Source organism: Leucopleurus acutus (assembly GCF_964270905.1).
Source record: "Leucopleurus acutus genome assembly, chromosome: 13".
Lineage (NCBI taxonomy): Eukaryota > Metazoa > Chordata > Mammalia > Artiodactyla > Delphinidae > Leucopleurus > Leucopleurus acutus.
The window spans coordinates 8,740,300-8,759,666 of NC_139155.1; positions in this window are offsets into that span (position 1 = coordinate 8,740,300).

Below are 19,367 nucleotides of genomic sequence, written 5' to 3' on the forward strand. Positions count from 1 at the left end.
GCTATTGTTTTTTTCTCAAAAATAATCATTATTTTGCCATTAACTTTTGAAAAATATTTTCTCAAAGTATGGAATTCTGGATTGACAGCTGTGTATGTGTGCTTGTGTGTGTGTGTGTGTGTGTGTGATTTCTTACATCACTTAAAGCATACTTCCCCATTGTATTCTGGCCAGCCAAAGCCTTCATATATCTGAAAAAGCTCTTTCCCCTGTTTCTGAAAGATATTTCCTCCAGGTTAGGAATTCTATGTTGACAACTTCAGCTTTCCTTTAGTAGCATAAAGATGTTGCTTATATGCATGAATTTCATTTACCATATTTTAGTTAGATAACACCAGTCTCTCAGCCATACAGTTAAAATTTCAGTTACCAAAGTATATTAACTGAGAGTAATTTCATGAGGTACAAATACTGCTTCCAGTTCTTTAATCCACAAATCACCATGTAAATAATAGACACACATGACTGGTGTCCAATGATGTCACTTCTTTCAAATTCTGCTAGTGATTGATCACTGTGCATCTGTTATTTCGGTCACACGTAGACAGCAAAAAAGAGTGTGTATTTGTGCTCCCAGTGCTTCCCAGTGATAGACTTAGATGGTATTTTACAACAATGGATACTCAAAAGAGGGAATTAGCCAGTAAAGATGAAAGTGCAGCAAAGAAAAGAAAGTGACAACATTGGAGGTGAAATTCAAATGCAACATAAATCAAATCATGGAAGGAATAGCTGATTGTGGGAATGTTGACACTTGTTATTCAAGAAACTCTGTATATGCAGCTGGAGGAATTTAGTGAAAGTTAGTTTATCTATGTAATGAGGGAAATGTTTTTGACAAAAAGGATGACGATGTCCCACAGGAAGTGATGTCAGCTCTGCCTGTTGTTTGTTTTATTCTCAGCTATAGTGGATTCTAAATAAATGTTATGATTTTAATCAAAATTTTATTACTCTGTCACTGACTAGAAAAATATAATTCCTCTTATTTCCTGAAGAGAAAACTAATTTCCATACATCAAGCCAGATGTATAATTCTTTGTGTGGAGTCTGATGCTTTTTATATGCATGAAATAATCTTTCTACCACTAAAACAGTCTTTCTGTGACCCTCCAAGCAGAATCAGTTATCTTTTCTCCTTCATGATTATTTTAGTGAATGCCATCCCTCATTCATAAATCTTTCGTTGTGATAATGACTCATTCATCAGTTGTTTACCTCTACATGTCAAATATGTTTTTGTTAGTCAAGGGCTCTGACTGTAAATTATCAAATTGTCTTTTTTTTTTTAAAGAAGATATCGGGGGTAGGAGTTTATTAACTTATTAATTTATTTTGGCTGTGTTGGGTCTTCGTTTCTGTGCGAGGGCTTTCTCTAGTTGTGGCGAGCGGGGGCCACTCGTCATTGCTGTGCGCGGGCCTCTCACTATCGCGGCCTCTCTTGTTGCGGAGCACTATCAAATTGTCTTTGATTTACATCTTTTATGAATGCTTGCTCGGTGAAATGCATTTTTTCTTGTAATTTATTATGTTACACTTTGGTTTGTTAACTTTATTTAGAATTAAGCATTACTGAAAGGGTTTCCATGTTTCATTAGTACTAGAAGCATAAAAGAGAAAAATGTGTTATTCTTTCTTTCACAGAATCTTCTGAAGGAAAAATTTATATGACATTTCCTTTTTTAACGAAATTCTTATTTATCTAGTTTAGAGGTAAAGACAAATTTTAATTGGAAGATACCCAAATCATAAATTGAGAGTCATAGTCAGAAGACACACTTTCATACGTTTTTTTGTAAGCTAAAAATTCTATAAGAATTGTCATTTACATCTTAAGAGAGGGAATCAATTATTATTTCTCTTGTAGTCATGAAATTGGCATTTTTCATTATATCTTCTTATTGAATATTTTTGGTGTCCAGAAATATTTATCTTTAAAAAGATTCTAGAGGGAATGGGGGACAAACCAAAGAGTATTGAAAGTTACCTTCAAGGGCTTTTAATGCAAACTTAGTAAGAGATACAATAGTTGAACTTATTAATGATAGTTCTTAATAAAAGCATTTCAGATATTTAGTTTAATCAAACCTAGGAAAAGCCAAATCATATAACCACAATAGAGAATGTGTACCTAGCTACAGCATATGAAATAAAAAATAATAATTTCCAGTGTGCTTGCCTTGAAGATTGATGACTAAAAAGGGCACCAAAATTTTCCAACATTTTTTTATTTAGCTTATTCTGTTTATAACGCTAGGTGCTAGAGAACAAATGCAGAAAACCAGACGTGGATTCTGTTTTCAATAATGGTTTTGATTGTATTCTGGTGCAAGGTGTAGAGTAATAAGTTTTATGCAAGGGATATTAATAAAGTACTATGGAAAATGGGAAAAATAATTGAAGTCTGATGGTGAGTAAATAAGAAAGCTTTGGAGAGATGTTTGCATTTCTTCAAAATGGTAAGGAAGAAGCATGCTAAGATGTAAAAAACAAATCCCAGACCAAAGTGAAAATGGGGAAAATAGAAAAGAAACCAAGGTATGTATAGGTACCAGACAATAGAGGACTTTGACCCTCTCCCCCTAAAAAAAAAAAAAGGGAAATAAAGAATATATTAAAGGAAATAAAGAATATAACTGAAAATTTAGGTAGGAACCAGATTGTGGAAGAACTTGATCTTCTAGGTTTTCTGGGGGCTTGGACTTGATTCAGGAAGGGATAAAAGATCAGCTGGCTTTTGAGCTGGGAAGTGCTATAATCGGAACTATGCTTTAGAAAACTGAATCGAAACCATTTTATAGGGTACGGTTTAAAAGATGACAATAGGATAGACTAACATCACATACATCCATGTTGCCTTTACTTTATCACTCATATTCTAATAAATTTTATCTTAATTGGTTCCAACTCCATTCAAACACAGTGGGTAGTTCATAATTAAACTGTTTTTTTTCTTAATTACTTACTTGATTAAAGAAAACAAATGAAATCCAGAGGTGTAGAGCTGCTTTATTGCTCTGACAGGAGAGTAAATCATATGCAAGAAATCAAAGAAGCTCCAGAAGATTTCCCCCCAACCCATATCACCCTGGCCTTTGAACAGGGTAGAACTCTACATTGACAGCAACCAGTTCTTTAAGAACCTATTGGAAGGAGAGGAAAAAGATGAGAATGTCAACTCCATAATCATGGCAGACACATTTTAAGTCCATTCCAGTAAACTAGGGTACTTTGTCTAGTTCCAGCTGGGCAGAAGACTATTCTTGCTGTCAAGATGATAAATGAACCCCAACGTTCTACATATTTATCATATCTAGACTCAGTCATTATAATATACTTTACCTGAATATTAACACAGCAGGCAAATAAGACTGCAGTAAACACAAAACAGATCGGCTCACCCTCTGGTAGGAGCAAATCCCTCATAGACATAAAGGCACATGTTTGCCACTGTCCTGGCCACCATATACAAGAGTCATATATTCAAGGGGTCCAGCTGATCCGTAAGTGCATTGTGCCCCCGAGTTGATTATCTTTCTTTTCGTAATGAGTCAGATTTTATCAAGTGCAGGATCATTTACCTCAACACCACTCTGACTTAGACTGTTACATGAAGTAGCGACAATCTTGGAAAAGAAAAAAAGTTATTTTAACTTTCAAGAAATGGATACATGGCAAGTTAAATAAATATCTGACAGTTATTTCCCCATTACCTCATAAAAGCCTCAGCCTAAACTATTCCTGTTTTGTTATTTGCACCATTTTAAAAGTTTCTTTTAAAAACAGCAGTATTTCTTCCTCATTGTAAATCATGCCCATAGGATTCAAGAGTCAAATTTCTCCTTGAATAGTGCCATTTGCCAACCTGTAAATCAAAAGAGGTGTATTTTTGTTGTTGTTATGTTTTGTTTCATTTTTGTTTTTTCCTGGGCAGAGTCACACTGAACTGCATAGATTAGAAATGAGGGTTCACCAAAGTCTTCACTGGGTATATGCCTAACTATTTTAAACTATAATTCAACTTTTGAAATCTCATTCTTTGGCTGAGAAAGAAGGTTATCATACATCTCATGTTTTTGTGGTGTATGTCCCCAAAATTAGGAGGCTGGGTGGGAGTGACATTTGGTATATAAAGTGTTATGGTGAGGGAAAAGCCATATCTGATCTTCCAGGAAATACTATATAACACATTCTCATACTACAAATTACCTGAGAAACCTGAGGAAATTTAAAATTTTTATACTGTCTTATTGTGCAATTCTGAGAAGTAAGAATATGAACTAAGATCTAGTGAAATTTGAGTATGGACTCAGTCCCAAAGAGAATCAAAGTGAGACTTTTTCTTAACAGTGAGAAAAATAATACAGTACTTCATTAGGTATTATATTAACAAATATGTTATTAAACATATATTCCCTAGTGTATAGTAAATATTTTAAAATATGAGTTAGGACTTTGCAGAATACCTTTATATAAAAATACCCGCCAGCTATTGATGCCTATAGAATATTTATGTCATAATTAACAATTTCGTAGTACAAATATTTTCTATGAGAATGAGTAAATTATTCATATTTTAATGATATTACAAAACAGAGACAAATAAAAGGCTTTGACAAATGTCTCACTGAATATTAATCACAGAGCCAGATATAGAACTTATTTTCTTATTCAAGAGCAAATATTGCAAGATAACTTAGTGTTGTTCATACTTTTCTTAAATAAGAAATATATTTATAAGCAACTTATTCGATTTTGGTAATATTTGATTGAAGTTTTCTAAAGTTTGTGAAACTTATCCCTCAATATCCCACAATGCAATTTTTGGCAAAAGTGAATTTTAGTTCCACTTCTGGCCATGATGGAATCAGAGACATTAAGTATTCCACAACAAGCAACTGAAAACTGGACAAAATAGATTAAACATCTTTTTTTCTTTTTCAGATATTGGATAACAAGTTGCTCAGGATTGTAATCACTGAGAAATGGGAAATAAAATAGGATCGCCTTATTATTGCCTCGGCATTCTGCCTGGAGGCAGTGACTTTATGCATCCAGATACTTAAATTTACTTATATTTATTTATTTATTTTACAATGGGACTATTTTAAGAATTTACATTGTTTTATTTACAGCAAAACTCTATTTGTCAAATACCATCTCACTTGAAACCTTGTTATACAAAGGACATTTTAAAATAGAACTGCTTTTATTGAGGAGGGAAGGAAGGCTATTTCTGTTCTTACCGCCCTCAAGACATTGTTAATAGCACTGGTAACCAAACTCTAGAAAACACAGATGGAAAATTGTAATAGGGTAAATTTGTTCTAGCATATTTAGCCACGTTGTAAAATCTTGGTAGCATGCATTGTTTATATATTCTTTCTGTAGAATATACTGAGTTAAGTTGTGAAATTTAATTATTTAATATTAAATTGAAACACATACATACCTGTTACATGATCTAGGCTCTGTCCATGTTACTATGGGGATTTGAATGAGTCTTAATATTTGATTGACATTGATCAATCCGTTTTAACAAAGCTAGCTCAATTGTTGGAGCAATATGACTTATCCTTTGACTACATATACTTTGCATTGAATGTGGTTACTCCTGATAGACTAGACTTACAATTTTGGGGTGAAAAGTAGTTCCTACACCTCATATGTGTTGTCCTGCAAATGCAGCCCACATTGTTGATGTTTATTTTTAGTCTGAATTATCATAATAAATTATGATTACTTGAGCATTCAGTTTTAAGTAGATGATTAATGTAGAGTCTATTTAAAATGATGGATTAGGGTGCTCTTTAATGATAGTCTTTTATCACCATGATTTATCATGTCTTTCCACTAATATAGTCAACCTTATAAAATTTATACCTTTAGGACAAAGTGTACATTTTTATCATTTTCAAATGAGAAAATCATCATTTTAATATTAAGTGTATGTTTTAGGCTATGAAAAAACTACAGTGCCCGCCTTGAATAGAATTGTTCATTGAATCATTCAATTGCTTTCCTTTTAATCTTCTCACTTACCTTGAGATTTCAGTAAAAAATGAAAGGGTTTATGATTAATTTTCAGTATACATATAGAAATTTTTAATTTAAAATTATTGTTGTGGTCTTTCCTATTTTGTCTAAAATGTCTTTTAAAATTAGAATAAATATTCTCTATTCTAATAGTGAATTATCTAATGATTTAACGTTTTAGAAGGATTTTTAAACTTACATTAACTATAACCAGTATTCTCTCTGGATGTACTTGATAGGAGAAAAGAAAAAACTTAAATTTGAAAACAGTTTGAATTGCTTTCCCTCCAGAACCTACACCTTTTCTGAATTTTAGTTCTTTTTATTGGGAAGTATTTCACATCTTCTTGGGATATTGATGCACTATTTATTGACATGAATGTCAAAGTGCCTAACTTCCTTAAAAAAAGACATACTAAAACAGTAATTGAGCATTAGCTTAACACCCTGGATATATTAATGTTTCTTTTTGCAAAACGAACTTCTTTATGGAGTTAGACTTGAGGAGGAAGGAAAAATGGCATAGTCAGAAATGTCTTGGTGACTTTATCTTCCAGACATGATGAAGTAATGGATACTCAAGGGCATGGAAAAGTAGAGTTCAGTTAGAGCATCGAAGTGTCACTGATATTAGGAGTTTAAGTTAACAGCTGATAAGGCAGCTAGAATTTACAGGGAAGAATAACAGAAAGGACAGAGCCATAGAAGAATCTTTAGAAATCTTCACAGAGTCCCCATATGTCACTGGCTGAATACTAATCTATTCATGTTCAGGTTAAGGCTCCACAAGACCTTGTAAGAAGAGCTTTTAGGGAGCTATGAGCTGCACAGAGATGTTGGAGGTCACAGAATGCTAAAAAATAATAGGAGTTCCAACAAGCTAGTTCACAGTGTTTCACAACTCAGAAAGACAACAATTAGAATAATGACTACTCTAGGCCTGCCCTTAAAAAGCTTAAAAACAAGACTTGAGAGGATTAACTTGCCACACCAATAAACTAACTACCTGCCAAAACAGAACCCAATACAATCTAAAGTAAGACAGTACAATCTAAATTCTCCAAATGTTACATATTGAGTACAGAGTACAGTTTTTTAATAATCTGTAGGGTAATGCCAAAATATGGAAATATTTGTGTTTTTATAATTATGTATGCAAATGTATATAAATACGCATTTATGGGATTTTCTTATCTTTTGCTTTAAAATAGAATTATATTATACATGCTGCTTTATATCTGTTTTATTCATTGGATATACCCCCACAGAATCCCTTTCAAGTCCACTAATGAAACTACATTTCATTCCTTTTTACTGGCTGCATAATATTCCACTGTGTTGTTATACCAAATTAGGACAATAACTGCCTGTTTCCAGATTTTTGCCACCACAGTGTTTAATGCTGCACTGTATATCATTATATCCATCTATACATATATGTATGTAATAATATAATGATTATATATACACACATATATAATGATATATAAAATAATATTTATATATTATTATTCATATAATGTAAATTATTCCAAAACTCAATAGTTAAATTCAATACAATTTCAATTAGAATTCCAGCAGTGCTTTTCTGAATAGGAAAAAAAATGTTCATTTGTTCCACTGTATTTGTTGAATACACATGCCATACCTGGCATTATTCTTGTCCTTAAGCCTGCAGAGGAAACAAAGCGTACACCCTCATGGTGTTTATTGTCTGTGAGAGGAGAAATTCATTTTAAAACTACAAAATGTAAGGTCAGGTAGGGGTAAGTGATATGAGGAAGAAAAAGTGCTAAAAAGTATTAGATTTTATTCCATACATGGAGTTCTGGAACCATCTCTCTGAGGAAGTGACACCTAAATCAAGACATAAGTGAAGTATGTAAATACTTAATAAAAGCTCCGTAGATACATGGAAGAAAAGAGTTATAAGCAGTTAGTGCCAATACCTGAGGTAAAAAACAAAACGAAACAAAACTGTGTGTTTTAAGAACAGCAAGGAGGTCACGGTAGTTAAAGCAGAATCAGAAAAGCACTGTCAGAATTTAATTGAAATTGTGTTGAATTTAACTATTGAGTTTTGGAATGATTTACATTATATGATTTTAAGTTTTCACATTCATGGAATGTTTTTTCATTTGTTGACACCTTTTTTTTTTCATAGTAGTTTTTACTTTTATAAATGTCCAGGACTCTGTAAATGTATTTCTATTAGCAATAATCGCACCTCGGATAAACCTCATTGGCTACAATACTGCCACTGAGCAAAGCTGTAAATGTATTTCTAACTACATCGTAATTTATGCTCTCGTGATGGACTATTTTTCTCATCTTTATTTTATATCCAGTCACTTTAATAAAATACTTAAGTTTAATAAATTCTAATTATCTTGTGAATTTTTAAGTAGAAAATCAAAACATTAGAAAAATAATTTATTGTCTACTTAATGTTTATAATTGTTATCACATTACTTTTGTTACAATATTCTAGATAATATTTAATAATGGTAATCAGACCATGTCAACCTATTCCCAAATAGATACTTTATTTATTTTATTTTTTCTTCTATTTTATCTTTACATATTTTCTATTGCTTGAGGCATTTTTCCACTCAATATTTTAAGCTTAACCCTGGGGTTTTATAGTTACCCTCCTTTATTCCATAATACCTAATGAAATTTTTAAATTGTGTAATTTTTTTTTTAATTCCAAAAGGAGCATTACTTTGTTCCAGGTGCTGCTTTGTTCTCCCTTTGTCTCTGTCTTGTGAGGGATGTGAGTTAAGCGTTCTTGTATTTTCTTTTGATGGGTGCATAGATCCTTTGTTTCCTCCTTGGGACTGAGGTCTGCCTGCCAGGAAACCACATAGAGAGTCAGGCCCATGAGTGGGGCTATGCTGTGGTTGCCCCTGTGTGCTAGCAGTTTTGCAGATAGCAGGTGGATGCCTCCACAGGATGTCTCTCTGTGGGTCAGGAGCACCTGAGAGGCAGTATTTGACGCCACATCCATAGACAGAGGCCAGGAAGAACAGGCAACGTCAGATACCTCTAGGAATGGTGGTGGTCAAGGCATTTATTATGGGTCTCTGGGGGCCGATATCACCAAATGTCTCATTTCATTTCTTTCACCAAATGCTTCTTTCATTTCCTTATTCAATCTAAAGATCTGCACCTGCCCTTGCAGAGGTAGCCAGAGTTGTATTCATCTAGCCCTGTTTGCCTAGTGACTCCACTAAGAGCCTGACCTGAGAATTGTAGATGGATCCCAGATTCTCTTAAAAGTAGTCTTTCCTCTACTATTATTTTAAAATACACAAGATTGTATAAAAATTTTAAGCTTGTCGAAAATTAAAAATAAGACACTTAGGTTCCAGTTTATTTACAATTACTTTATTTGACTGAAGACAAATTATAATATTCCAAATGCCCTTATTGGCACCTCATGAGTAATTTTCTTCTAAATTTAAATTCAATAGTGATTTAAAAAATGTTAAATGCAGTATATACAGAAAAAAACAGCTTAATTATTTTATATCTATATGATTGATTTATACTTTAATTTTTAAAGATGAAAAACTATATTTATATTCCTAAGGTATTAAATTTTCAGAATACTAAGAAAAAACTTTAAAAATCAGGCAGACCCCACTAAGTTTTAAGACATAACTATAATCAGGCTACCAGATGGCATGATTACAAGAAGTAATCAGAATTTTATGAGCATGTAGTTGGAACTTTAGGAGCTGCTCTATTGCTATAATGGTGCTGGAGATTTTAGTGAACTGTTAATTATGGTTTTGAAAATAAATTAACTTTAGAGAATCATGGAATTTATCCCTGAGGGTTAAAGCTTAGTCTCATAGTAGAGTAAAGCTTTAAAGTATCATTCTGTATGATATCAATAATGTCTTTATTTAAGAAAAAGGGGTAATATAAAGAATTTAATGCCTCAGTATGAACTAAGAAATCATCTGTTTTTAAAATGGCGCTCTGGTCCCTAGATGCTTGTTGTGTCATGATATATGATTGTCTCACTGTTAATTAGGATGGCATTTAAAGGATATGGGGCTGAAGATATGAGTCATGTCTTATGTGGGGACTCATTGTCCCTGGGCTGTCCTTCCCTCCTCAGAGGAGCCCTATTATTTTATCCAGTTCTATGCATGGCCTCAGGCAGTCCGGCAGATGCTGAACTGATAGTCAAGGTAAAAACATCTTTACTTGTGCCCTGCAACTGCCAGCAGCAGATGTGAGCAACCCAATTAGATAATTTTATACTTGTTTAGTGCCTCATTTTGGAATGAAGTCCTCATATATGATTTGATTATAGCAAAAACTTCTGTCTTCCACAAATTAGTAAAATAAGACTAAATTCCTCACATCAACATAGTGACTCAATGAACTAGTATACTTTTGATATTAATGTATTCACCACAGATGTTCCATTTTATACCTTCTAGAACTATTCTTAGTGCAAAATACCTCCATGAAGATTAACTCAAAAAATTTCAGGAAACTAAATCCTAAAGATCACTTTTCAAGCATAATATATGTTAACAACAAGTTTTGAGATACTTCAGACTTTATGTTAAATCTTCTTTTTTCCCAGGAAACTATAAAAGCAATGAAAGAAAGAAAGAAAGGAAGGAAGAAAGGAAGGAAGGAAGGAAGGAAGAAAAAGAAAAAAAAAAGAAAGGAAAGAAAAAAATGCACATGCACGCATTTGTACAAAAACACATAAACACATAGAAACAGCAACATAAATGTAGCTTCTTGATTTCTTTACTTCCACACTTCTGACCATATTTTCTCTACCAAGTTTTACCACTTACTCCCAAGAGCATACCTTGGCCTTTACTTTTAATAATTAAGCCCTTTCTATTTTAAAATTTCAATTATCCCACTCTTTCTTTACTTTTCTGATCTCTTCTCCTGGAACTGACCCATGATGGTTAATATTATGTGTCAACTTGAGTGGGCCATGGGGTGCCCAGATGTGTTTGTGAGGGTGTTTCTGGATGAATTTAGCATTTGAATAGGGGACTCAGTAAAGTAGATCATCCTCCCCAAAGTGGGTGGGCATCATCCAATCAGTTGAAGGCCTGAATTGAACAAAAGGTGGAGGAAAGAGGAACTCGCCCTTTTTCTCCTGCCTCACAATTTGAGCTGGGACATCTTATCTCATCTTTTCTTGTCCTTGGACTGTGATTTACACCATTAGTTGGACCTTTGGACTTGGACTGAATTCACCACCAGTTTTCCTGGGTTTCTAGCTTGCAGATGGCAGACCACTGGACTTCTCAGACTCCATAATCAATCATGTGAGCCAGTTTCTCATAAAGTCTCTCTATCTATCTATCATCTATCTATATCCCCTATTATTTCTGTTTTTCATATACATATTCTGTTGGTTGTGTCTCTCTGGATACCCTAATACATGACCAATTCAAAAATTGTTCAACTGCATTAGAATCTCTTTTCCACCATGTTAGTGACCATTATTACCCATATATTCTCTTTCTTCTTTTTCCCAGCTGAAGTTTAATTGTCCCTTATGATAAACATTCTCTTGTTTACATCATCAAGTGCCTTGTTTCTCGTCTTGTCCACTTGGTTAACCCAAATATCCACCTACTTGATACAAACATCTGAAATCCAATGTGGAAAATGTACAACAATATTGAATAGTCTCCCCTTAAATCTATTATCCCAAACATCAAGTGACATTTAAGAAAATACTGCTGACACTAACCTAGTCAAATCACTCTCCCATTTGACAAAGTATTGTTAATACCTTCTTCAAATTTCCAACATTCTTTCTTCTCTGATCACTTTCAGCTAGCTGAGTCATAATTCAGTGATACAGTATCAGCAGCAAGATAAGAACTACTTCATTTCCCCACTACTATGTTTCTACTGTCTTTCTTACTATTATAATAGGTGAATGCTGAAGGCAGAATAATGGTCCCTAAAGATGTCCACATCCTAATCCCCAGAACCTGTGAATGTACTCCTTTACATGGCAAAACAGATTTTGCTGATGTGACTAAATCAAAGACTTTGAGATGGGGAGATTAACCTAGATTATCTCAGTCGGCTCAATCTAATCACAGGTTTCTTTAAAAATGGAAAAGGGAGGCAGAGGAAGAGAGTCAGAGCTCTGAGATGTGACTGTGAAAGAATGGTCAGAGTGAAATGGTGTATTTCTGACTTTGAAGAAAGAGAAAGGGACCCACAAGCCAAGGAATGTGGATGATGTCTAAAAGCTATAAAGGCAAGGAAGCAGTCTCCCCTAGGGCCTCCAGAAAGGAAAGCAGCGCTGCCAATACCTTGATTTTATCCCAGTGAAAATGGTTTCAGACTTTTCACCAACAGAAATGTAAGATATTTGTATCGTTTTAAGCCAATTTGTTACAGCCATTATAGAAAATTAATATAATAAAATTTACCTATTCCTAACTGAGGTCAAATGCTTACTGTATCCTCTCCTTTCTTGCTTAATTGCTTAAAACTTAAGATTTCCTTTATTTTCTCCTATATTATCAAGTTCTCTATTTATCTATCTATTCATCTGTATCTATCTACATATAGAAAGATACAGGTATAGGTGCAAGTATAGATAGACATAGGTGTATATACATCTATACACACACACACACACACACACATACATGTAGAAAGCTAGGTATACATATACCATGCTATACATCATACTATAATGTAAATCTATATAAAAAAGAGAAAATAAAAGTCAAAACTGTGTTGATCTCATTGCTCTACCCCCCTACCCCGCCTAACTACCACCTCTTCTCTCTTTTCTTCTTTATAACAAAACTCAAAATAGTTATGGATACATTAATCCCATATCTCACATTTTTTCCCTCAAACTACACTTTCCTATTTTTTCACTGAAACAGTACTTGTAGATGTCCTCAAAACCACAACCTTTGTTAGTACTCATGGTTCTTGACTTCTCAGCAGCATTTAGTCCAGTTGCAATCTTTTTCATTCTTCTGATGTTCCTACTTCACTAACTGCTACTCCTTCATCTGTTTCCCTCACTCCTTCTCTTCGTCCTGACTTTTAAAAGATGAACTGAAGCAAGGACCAATCCTTGTAACTTTTCTCTTCTCTATTTACACATATTTTCTGAATTATTTCATCCAGTATCATGGCTTTAAATATAGTTTTGATGCTGATGACTCCCAAGTAGATACCCAAGGTCTTATCTTTTCTCATAAAGATGCTATATAACATTTGATCTTTATAGAGGCATTGAGATATATTCAGGTGCAGTATGACCATCCAGTTTTAGATGAAAAGAGAAAGAGTGAGAGATCACTGTTACAGTCATATGCCAAACAATTAATAAGTGAAGGAAACAGATCCAGGGTCCAGGTCTTGTAACTGTTGGTTGATTATATTACATATCTCTTTTGTTCACATTTGGTACTATTTAAATATATATTAAAAAAATTTATAAGAACCACTGAATATTGTATATTGAATTAGTTCATGAATGTATATGACTATTTTCTTCCTTCTATATTTAGCAAAATTCAGGTAATGAAGATACCATTTGTAAAGGTAAGCAATATTTTTAATGTGGTTAAAGAAATCAAGGCCATTCATTTTCAAGAAATCCTCTGTGTTCTTGTTGTGTATTCTTCACTAGTATACTTTTTACATTTACAAACATGGCACTAGTGTCAGTCACAGTTGTTGCTGGGTAGGATATTAAGATAACCTTTGCTAAAATGTCACCGATAAAGGCATCACTGTTTGTTTCTCCTGACTTCTCTCCATTTATTCAGGTTACCCCACTAAAATACATTTGCTATCTTCTATTTTTGATATATATCCTTACTCAGTGTTGGTCTCACAACATTCTGGAAAACATGAGGCAATTACTCAAACGTTGTCAGTTTTTCAGAAAGGAAGCCAATGAACAATGCATTTTCCATGACAAGAGCAGATGTGATTCTGAGAATACACCTACTGATCAAAGCTGTAGGAAAATGAAGAAATAATAGCTAAGGTTACTCTCGCCCAGTCTTTAAAAATTATGAAATCCAAGCGATTTCAGACAAGTTGAAAAAAAATGTTAGTAAAGAAGAGATTTCAGAGTGTATTTCCTCCATAAATGTCAAAGAATAAAACATCTCTTAATGACACATTTGTCTCTAGAGGGAATATTGCTGCTCCCATTTAAAGGGTTAAGTGATTTTAAAAATAAGCCAACTTTTTTTGTTTGTTTGTTTTTGTTTTTGTTTTTGCGGTACACGGGCCTCTCACTGTTGTGGCCTCTCCCGTTGCAGAGCACAGGCTCCGGACGCGCAGGCTCAGCGGCCATGGCTCACGGGCCCAGCCGCTCCACGGCATGTGGGGTCCTCCCGGACCGGGGCACGAACCCGTGTCCCCTGCATCGGCAGGCGGACTCTCAAGCACTGCGCCACCAGGGAAGCCCTAAGCAAACTTTTAATTTCAGAATCACTTTAGATTTCTAGGAAAGTTGCAAAGATATTACAGAGAGTCGCTGTATACCCCTCATCCAGTGTCCCTTACTGTTAATGAATTCTATTACTATGATCCGTTTTTCACAATGAAGAAATCACAATTCTTGTACGTTACTATTAAGTATACTCCATTCTACATTTGGATTTCCTTAGTTTGTACCGAAAGTCCATTTTCTGTTTCAGGGTCCCATCCAGGACACTGCATTTCATTTAGTTTTTATGTCACCTTAAGCTTCTCTGGTCTGTAAGAGTTTCTTGGATTTTTCTTATTTTTGATGGCCTTGGCAATTTTGAGGAGTACTCTTAGATATTTTGTAGAACGGCCCTCAATTTGGTTTTGTCTCATGTTTTTCTTATGATCAGATGCGGGTTATGTGTTTGAGGAGGAAGACCACAAGAGGTCAAGTGCCATTCTCATCACAGCATACCAAGAGCTCACACCATCAATGGAATTTAGCACCGTTGATGTTGATTGACCTTGACCACCTGGCTGAGGGAGTTTTTGTCAGGAATTGCCACTGTACCATGCTTTTTTTTTTTTTTTTTTCTACTTTCATACTCTTTGGAAGCAGAGAGAATTTTTTTTTAATTTGTAATTAATTAAAGGCACAAAAGTATTACTGGATACAAGTATCACATTAACACAGCACACTAAGATTCCAGTGTATTGAATGTACCTAAGAAGATTTCCCTGGCAGCACCTGTTACGGTAAACTTCCAGAGTGGTAAATTGCAGTTATCTCTCATGGTGGGTGGATGCTACTAATGCTTACAGTTAAAACTGTTTTTTATTGTAAAGGAGATAGCTCTTCCTCAGAAAGAACTGGAAAATTTTCTCAATATCCCCACTATAATTTGCACAAAAATAATTACATACTCTGTTTTCTGTATTTGTATAGGTTTTAATGCAAACACTATGCCATTTTGTATAAGGGACTTGAGCGTCTGCAGATTTTTATATCTGTGGGGCCCTGGAACCAATCCCCTGTGGACACTGAGGGACAGCTGTGTTTGTTACAATTGATAAACATACAGTGTCATGTCATTATAACCCCAAATCCACAGTTTACACTATGATTCACTCATTCGATGAATTTTTGACAAATGTATAATGTCATATAGCCATCTAATTATAGTATCATATGTAATGGTTTCACTGCCCTAAAAATCCTCTGAGCTCCACCTATTCATAACTTCCTCCTCCCAATCCATGACAACCACTAGTTTTTTTTACTGTCTCCATAGAGTTGCTTTTTCTAAAATGTCGTAACTTGGAATCATGAATATGTACCTCTTTCAGAATGGATTCTTTTGCTTACAAATATATGTTTAAGTTTCCTTGATATCTTTTTATGGCTTGATAGTTCATTTCTTTTTAGTTGTGAATAGTTTACCATTGTATGGATATAGTGTAGTTTATTTATCTATTCACATATTGAAGAAAATCTTGGTTACCTCCAAGTTTTGGCAATTATGAATAAAGCTGCTATAAACATTCATTTCTGGTTTTTTTATGAACATAAGTCTTCACCTCATTTGAGTAGATACCTAAGAAATAATTGCCAAATTATGTAAGAATGTGATTAGTTCTATTAGAAGCCATTGAACTGTCTTCCAAAGTGATTATATCATTTCACATTCCTACCAGCAATGAATGAGTGTAGCTGTTTCTCCACATCTTTGCCAGCATTTGGTGTTGTCGGTGTTCTGTATTTTGGCCATTCTAATAGATGTTTATTGCTGTCTCATTCTCTAATGACATATGACATCAAGCTTATTTTCATATGATGATCTGCCATCTTATTTGGTGAGGTGTTTGTTCAGATCGTTTGTCTATTTTTTAATCAGGTGGTCAATTTTCTTACTGTTGAGTTTTAAGAGTTCTTTATATTTTTTGGATAAGTCCTTTATCAGATATGTCTTTGGCAAAATGATTCTCCCAGTCTGTGGTTAGTTTTCTAAATCTATTCATAATTCTTTCAGAGAGCAGAGTTTTTAATTTTAATGAAGTCCAGCTAAAACTACATAGTTACTTGTTTATCTATTCTTGCAAATATCCAAGTAGTCTCTTCATTTGTTTTGTAAATCTGAGAATGTTAACTTACAGATACTATAGATATTGTCTATAGTAATTTATTTGAAATAACTTTCAGCAAATTTTTCTTACTTACCTTTTTATAGCAGTAGCAGTGATGTGTGATTTGCAAGACTTTGGTGGACAGATGGAGCTGTATTCCTGATTTCATGATTTTGGTTGAAAGAAAACTAGAGTTTTACTAATTAAGAAAGAAACACACACACACAATCAATAGTGGTACAGTTCTGGGTCCAGATGAATTCTTTCTGAATTTATAAATGCAATGAAATCCTATTTTTATTTTCTCTTTGGCCTATATATGCCAAAGTAAATATTCACAATGTTAATGGACTTGTGTTATAAAAGTGTTATTCACATATGTTTCCCATTGAATTTGGCTTTAATACAGCTTTCAGATTTTCAATTAAATATGAGACAAATATTTATTAATTCACTTCATTTCCTCAGTGTTTCAGCTCAGAGATTTTTAACTTATTACATTTCAAATTTGAAAAGGCTAACATAAGTGGTCATGAAAACTGATATTAATTTTATTTTCATTCTCTTTCCATGCAAGAAATAAATCCTATGACTTTTAATGTATGTCTGTTATAAGATATTTAAATATCTTAACATTAGCTGTTGCTGATAACTCAGTTCTATAAACATAATAAAGATTTGTTACAGTTATTATATTAAGTTGCAAAGCATATTTGGGGAAGTGAGAGGATGAAGAACTTATTTCAGAATATAGGACTTCTCTTCTTGAGCCTCAAAGATATTTTAAGGGTTTTTCATGTTAGGGATCGCTAGCAGAGAAGAAATTCAATTAATTTCTCAGGATTAAAGCCAAATTAATAATTTAATAAGGGAAATGAGGACATGACATAATTGCTGAAATGTTCATTTATGAATAGCTATCTCCAGTCTATCATTTAGAGAGATCATCCTCAAACACAAATCTGGTAGACAGAGACCAACGCCCTGAAATGCTGCTTCAATATCCTTAACAAGTATCCTATACTTCAAACGTGTTGAGCTTCTAATACCACCATCCAAATAGCTATTAACACCACGGACGGGTGTGGCCTGTTATAAGCACAATAAACGGGTGGAGATCCTATTATTGCGAGACGCGGCACTAATTTTCTCTACATTTGTCTTTATCTGAATGATTTCAATGATCAATTACCAATAACTGTCAATTCCCTTCTCCATTTTACAATTGATTAAAAACTGAGTTTCAAAGAGTCTAAATAACAAACCCCAAATAACACTTCATGTCTTCGCAAAGCCAGCTGACACTCCTTTTCTATGCCACCAGATCATGACATGCTTTTGTGTATGGTTTTTACCCCCAATGACATCTTTTTTCTTGTCTACCTGTCGAATTCGTATGATTTCCTTAAGATTTATTCCAAACATGTCACTCAGCTCAAGTGCTTTCTTCTTAGTAAAGTCCGACTGAATTAAATGCTTTATGCTCCTCTTTATCTATTAGAGACACATTACCTTTCCTAGTAGCTTCCACATATGTGAACCTCATGAAATAACAAGATTATAAAATCCTTCATAGACAAAATTGCCTATTACTTGTCTTCATTTCCATAACATCTAGCCCAGGCATGGCCCATCCATGCCAGTTGTACAATCAGAATTTTTAAATTGAAATGATTCTAGTCTATAATATCTGTGTATTAAAAGGTGAAAATCAGGAGGAAAAATTCTACACATGTATTTAAGAAATACTTTCAGTGTTACATGAGTGGGAGAGTACATGCAAACAAAAGTTAAGATATAGTAAATGACTATTGTAGATAAAGCATAGGCTAAATGGAGTATATGTCAGGTGCTTTAAAATTGAAAGGGAAAACTGTTGGAGATGGTTCTGAGATTCCCAATGCACTATGTCTGACGAACCCATGTCCTGTTGATGTAAGAACACAGATAAAGAATACCATAATATACTCTCTTCAATTGTAATATCTGACTCAAAATAGAGTCTTATTAACTTAAAATTATTCTTCTCTAGATGAGTTTTAGGAGCTGAATTTCATTACTCTGAAGTAATCTCTGATAAGTATGAAACCTCATGCACGTAAAAGCCCCTTGAAGTAAGGCAAATATTTTATTTCACATCTCTTCAAAATAGTGAGGATTTCGTGAGACCAAATGATTTGTATTCTCCTTAATACTGCTGCTACATTTTGAACTGGGGTATTATATAAGATTTTCAGCTCCCCCTCCTTTTATTGGTTTTTGAACAAAGAATGGGCCTTGTAACAGAAGCCTTAAAAAAAGTTTTAAGTGACAGGAACCCCCAAATACTTAGGTGCTAAAGTGAACTTCATTTTATTTAAATGATTAATGCTTTTATGCTATGTTGGAAAATTCATTTACTGAGCATGTTTGTCATGTTTTGTACGATATGCAGACATGTATGTCATAATGATTTCTTCGTTATAGAGCTCAAAAATCTATAAATTCAAATATATAAATAAAGGAATTATCATGTGTCCTTCAGGAATTATAAATAAAGAAATCTTTATGGGGTGGAGTCAAGATGGCGGACCAGGAGGATGTGGAATTCGTATCTCTGCACAACCAGGCACCGCTGGGGGACCATGGATACCTAAGGGAACAGAGGAACCCCCAGTGACCGGGTAGGATGTGGGGCATGCAGGGAAGTGAGGGGGGAGGTGAAGTGGAGGTGGGAGGGGACTGGCGCCCCTGAGGGG